At 40.6% G+C, this 5,533-nt stretch overlaps 1 long non-coding RNA gene across 1 annotated transcript in view; it reads left to right on the top strand.

Moving 5' to 3' along the window:
• Nucleotides 1-54: 54 nt before the first annotated feature.
• LOC139439307 (uncharacterized) overlaps nucleotides 55-5,533 on the top strand; it is a 117,034-nt gene continuing 111,555 nt past the window's right edge. The window contains exon 1 of the long non-coding RNA XR_011649244.1: nucleotides 55-428. This is a non-coding gene — a long non-coding RNA (uncharacterized lncRNA). The remainder of the gene's footprint in view (nucleotides 429-5,533) is intronic.

The raw sequence follows: 5,533 nt of genomic DNA, 5'->3' as shown, positions 1-5,533 counted from the left end.
AGGACAACAGCGTAGCGGCCGGTTGCCTTGGTGACGGCGTTTGGGCTACGCGGTGTCCCGGCGTGCCTTGCTCCCAGCTAGGGCTGGCGGCCAAGGTAGGGTGGGTGTGGATTCTGCACTTGGACCGACTTCCTCTCCTTCCTGAAGTGGTCTTCTTGGCCGAGTGTCTCTAATCACCAAATGGTTGATTTAAAATCTGGCGGCCGAAAGCATAGCAGTGAAATCTCTTGCAGACGACTTTCTTTGTGCTCTGTCTTCGCAGGCAGTGCTGGTAAAAAGTGTATGTGTTAGGACAGTCGAAAAACCGGTCGCAGTTTTGGCTCTGGATGCTGAAATCGTTCCATGAAGATCTATCGTCTTTATCAGAAGCCCAGCGTGACTGTTGACGTTCGGTTATCTTCCACAGACCTTGACAGATTGCTCACTAGGTGCATGCTCTAATCCTGATAGTGTCGCTGAGGGAAAAGATGTAGAAGACATCTAACTCCTGGGGAGCTAGAGCCTTAAATGGGGATGTGTGTTTGGGCAGGAGGGGGGGGGGGGGCGTGATACCGAGAGTGGTGGTATCACCGAGAGTGGTGGGAGATGGTCCTAAATTGAGGGAGCATCTCTAAATGGTATTTTTGGGTATGAGTGGTTTTTGGGGATGGAATCCATTGAAACTATGGGTATATGGCCTAAATTTATAAAACAGCTTTTTTATGGAATAAGATTTTTTAAAAATTCTCCCCTCCTTGAGGCTTTTGTATGTTGTCTGCTCTCAGTGTCCATTCGTTGTGCGTTCTTCCATGTCTGTATATTTATTTTTATTCATCCCCACTCCCTTTGCAGCTTGTTTGCTGTCTGCTCTCTGTGTCCTTTCGCTGCACGTTCTTCTGAGGTTTTTACTTATCTTCCTTTTTTTGTTGTGTCGTCAGCCTGCCTTCACAAGGAGACCCCGGTAGGCAAACCCAGGGCCTCCTATGGTAGACAGGAGCCCAACTGACTGAGCCACAGCAGGCTCCTGGAATAAGATTTTTAAGTATATAATTTTGATCTAAGAATTAAAATAGTCTGAGCTTTGTTAACACATTCTAGAGGGAGAGCCGTAATAAAGGTCAAGTAAAGAAGCCATGTTACTGTAATCTCTGAAAAATTGAAATCAGGAGGTAGCACCGCTTGGCAGCTCAGTAACATAAACATGGTTGAGGAAATTTGTCCCATTTTTCAATATGAGGAAGCCACAGCTAGATTATGTGAAGAGCAGGAGAGGAGAAAATGGCAAAGGCCACAAGATGAAAGAAGATGATGGTCATGGCAGCTTTCATATGGGAGATATCTTGATAAACACCATCATGCCCCAGAGCTAACCTTAACTTAGAATTTTATTTTATTTCTACTCTCCTGTTCTGTTTAATAGCAACTAGCATGTATGGATTACAGCACTCTGAACTTTAGCATCAGTTAGTGGTGCTAGATGTTATAGTGAAGCCTTATAAATTAGAAGAAAACCTCATATTGAGAACAAAAATAAATGAAACTTATATACACTTATTTTACTCATCAATATTCATAATTTTAAAAACTTAAGCAAGCCACACTTTCCATAAGCAAGTTAAATTGGGTTTTGGAATGGAAGCACTTTATTCAGCCACCATTCTCTCCTCTGCTCTCTCTGCATTCACACATACACATAACGCTTTTATTTATAAATTGACTAAGAATTAGCTCGAAAGGAACTTGAAAAACAGAAAAGCAAATAATTAATAAAATTGTTTAATTAGATAATGTACTTACTCCATGTGTAAGTGATCAACAAAATTTTCGAAAAAGGCCACATTGTTGGAAGTGGTAAAAGTATTTGTGCTGTCATGGAAGTCAAAAAGAGAAAGCACAGATTGCTAGACAGAACTTCAGTCTAGCTGTAAGACATTTGTTTTTCATATCTGTAGGTTAAGAGTTTAAAAATATTTTTATAGCGAGGTGACTATCCCATATGTTTATTTCATCTCTTAAGAGTATTTGACAGGAGTAATATTTTACAAATATGAAATCAGGGCATTAAATTTCCCTCTGATATTGGCAGTGCTCCCTGTCAAGGTATATTTTAAGGTATGTTGCCTCTGGGAAGTGAGAGGTAGTTACTGCCAGGAATAAAGAAATCCTTGATAAGCTTTGAATCTCATGGATCAATTTTTAGCCTCTTTGGCCAGGCAATTTGGTCATAAAAGACAGGGTTTAATAAATTATTATGGCTCTCACTTAACATATAAAAAGCTGGGCCTTAGTGCATTAGAACTTGAAGCTTCATGGAAGAAAAGGTCCTGGTGGATTGTAGGAAGGAGACTAACAAGTCAGTGGAAGGAGTCAACCATTCTTTGCATGGACCTGTGCATGGTGGGTTGGGGGCAGTGTTTTGTGAAGGGGTGGCCTGAAACATTCAGATAGGCTTGGGAAAACCTGAGAACACCTGGGGAGGGTTGGAGGCAGGGCATTCTTCTGTAATCATGTTAGGGAGGTGCAGGCTATTAGGAAACTTCAGCTTTTGGCTTAGTGCCATGTCTAAACATGAAATATATATAGCAGCGCCAGTGGGAGACAGATAAATAGATGGAGTAGATGTAGTGCTCTGGTTCTCAAGGATGAAAAACATGCAATGAGCACAGGAGTTTGTGTTTACCTCTTGGGAATGGGCCCAAGGCCAACTTGTTTGTAAGATCTTACTTAGAGCTTTAATGACCTGCCCAGTAAAATGAGTCCCTTGGTCACTAGAAATAATTGAAGGCATTCTCCAGGTGGGGAATACTAAAATTTTTTATTTTTTATTTTTTAGGGTATTGGGGTTTGAACCCGGGACCTCATACATGCAAAGCAGGTGCTCAAACACTGAGCTACACCCACTCCCCTCTAAGTTTTTTGACAACTGTTACAGCATTTGCCTTAAGACAAGGAAAGGCCCCTGTCCATCTTGAGAATGATCAATGAATGAGACATGCTATGTGGCAGTTGAACGAAGTCTATTTGTAAATGCTCAAAAGGGTCAAAAGGTGGCAGTGTATAACCTCTAGACAGGGATGGTTTTCCCTGGGTTGTGCTGTTGACAAATTATGCATTTATTGTAAAATGCAGGTAGCAGCCTTATGAAAATTTCCCCACCAATATTTATTAGTATTTTAGCCATTTTGCTGGCACTATGGTGAGAGGAGGAGTGTAAGGTTTTAAGGACTGGTTCCTTTAAAGATTGAGGGAAGTATAAAGCCAGCTGGCCTTAATCTCCCAAAAAAGTTTGTTGAAAATAAAATTGTATCCTTTATCTAGCCAGTCTTGTTTTACGGCCATAAGGGCCTGTCTTGTTTTACCCTCAGGTGCTCTGAGCATATTTGATTAAAATTAGGGATTGAACCGCCTAAATTAGAAAATTCAGTGAATACGTCTGAAGAGGCTTGGTTACAGCTGTCTTTGTGTGGACACCTGTTAATGCATTTCCTTGGTGTTCTGGTTGTTTTGCTTTACTCTGAGCCTCAGTTTTAGTAAGGATAGATTGATGAAGTAAGATGGCAATTAGTAAGTCACTGACTAGTTAGTTTTCTGTAGGGGATCCAGTTGAGGTAAGAAAACCCCTCTATTTCTATAGCATTCCAAAATCATGAAAGCTTACTGGCTGTCAGTATAAACACTAACTGTTTTTTGAGATAACAGTATACAGGTGCTAGTAAGAGTGAATAATTCTGCTTGTTGGGCCGAGATAAATTGAGATAGGTTACCTCATTTAGTTATTTTGAATTAGGTTGTGACTGCATATCTAGCTTGAAGTTTCCCATTAATTCCTCATTTATAGGATCCATCAGCAAAGAAAATAAGATCAGGATTATGCAGTGTTATTTCTTATAAATTAGGATGGGAAGTCACTAACTGAGAGGTAATCAGCTCACAGTTTTGAGGATTTACTTTGTCTGGCAAAGGCAAAAGAGTAACAGTGTTAAGGGTATTGCATCTTTTTAGAATTAAATTAGGTGAGAGTACAAGGATTTCATAGGAAGCCAATCGGCTGGAGAATAGATGCTGAGCAAATTCAGAGTTTAAGAGGCTTTGGACAACATGAGGGGTTTGTAAAAATATATCATTGTCTAGTGTTGTTTCTGAAGGTGCTTCTATATCTGCACCTGCGGCTACTGCTCGAGACACAGCATGTAATTTTAAGACAATAGGTATTAGTTTCCCCCTATGTTCTTGTGCTAGTAAGCCAAGAGCCTGTTCATTTCTTTCATGAACGAATAGAGTAAATAGAATTGTTTGGTAGCTCCAAACCAGGGGGCACTAAAAACTATCTTAAGTTGTTCAAAGGCCTATTTAAGAGAGCCTAAGGTAAAGGTTCAGGTGTATTGGCTTTAGTTAATTCATAAAGAGGTGATACCAAGAAAGAAAAATTTGGAACCCAGAGCAGCAGTAACCTGCCAGCCCAAGGAATATTTTTAATTGTCCTTTTGTTGTGGGCTTAGAAAATTACTGGATCAGTCTTCTTCTTTTGGGTGATAGGTGAATTCCTTCAGCATTCAAATCATGGCCCAAGTCAGCTATAGCTTTTCCTTAGAGATTTTGTCTTTTTTTTTTTTTTTTTTAGGTACCAGGGGCTAGGGATTGAACCCAGGACCTTGTATGTGGGAAGCCAGCAGTCAACCACTGAACCATATCAGCTTTACTGGGTTGGTTTTATCATTTGTTTTGCTTGCTGTTTGTTTTTGTTTTTTCAGGGGCATTGGGAACCAGACCCGGGACCTCCCATGTGGGAGGTGGGTGCTCTACTGCTTGAGCCACATCTGCTCCCTTATGTCCCTTTTGAGTGTGCTTTGGAGTAAACAGACACTCTAAAGGAGTTCTCTTTCGCAGAGGAACAGGGCAATAAATAGTCCACATATTGTAACAGATTAGAACCATTAGAGAATTGTAGGGTGCTTGGGTCCTCATGTAACACTTGAGAGAAATAAGAAGATGCCTCATTAAAACCTTGAGGCATAACTGTTGTGACAATTTGAAGCTGGATGGACTCCAGAAAATTATGTTCTTAGAGTTAATCCTTTCCTGTGTGTGTAAACCTATTGTGGGTGGGAACTTTTGATTAGGTTACTGCAGTAAGGTGTGACCCAAAGTGGGTTTTAATCCTTTTACTGGAGTCCTTTATAAACTGGATGAATATGGCGAGGAAAAAAGCCACAGGAGGTGAGAGAAAGCCAGAGGTGCCATAACAAAAACCAGAAGAAAAGGGAGAGACCAGCAGATGCTGCTGTGTGCCTAGCCGCATGACAGATAAGTGCAGGATTGACAGCAGCCAGTTTTCAGGAAGAAAGCATTGCCTGATGATATCTTGATTTGGACATTTTCATGACTTCAGAACTGTAAGCTTTTAAGCTAATAAACTCCCATTGTAAAAGCCAACTCATTTCTGGTTATTGCATTTCAGCAGCCTAGTAAATTAAAAAACTTGGTCTAAGTGTATTGCTGATTATTCCATGTGAAGGCAAATAGATATTGACTATCTCAATCTACTGGAATGCTG

Source organism: Dasypus novemcinctus, chromosome 7 (genome assembly GCF_030445035.2).
Source record: "Dasypus novemcinctus isolate mDasNov1 chromosome 7, mDasNov1.1.hap2, whole genome shotgun sequence".
NCBI classification, from domain to species: domain Eukaryota; kingdom Metazoa; phylum Chordata; class Mammalia; order Cingulata; family Dasypodidae; genus Dasypus; species Dasypus novemcinctus.
Note: the sequence above shows the minus strand (reverse complement) of the source record. Positions and strands in the feature narration are given on the sequence as shown.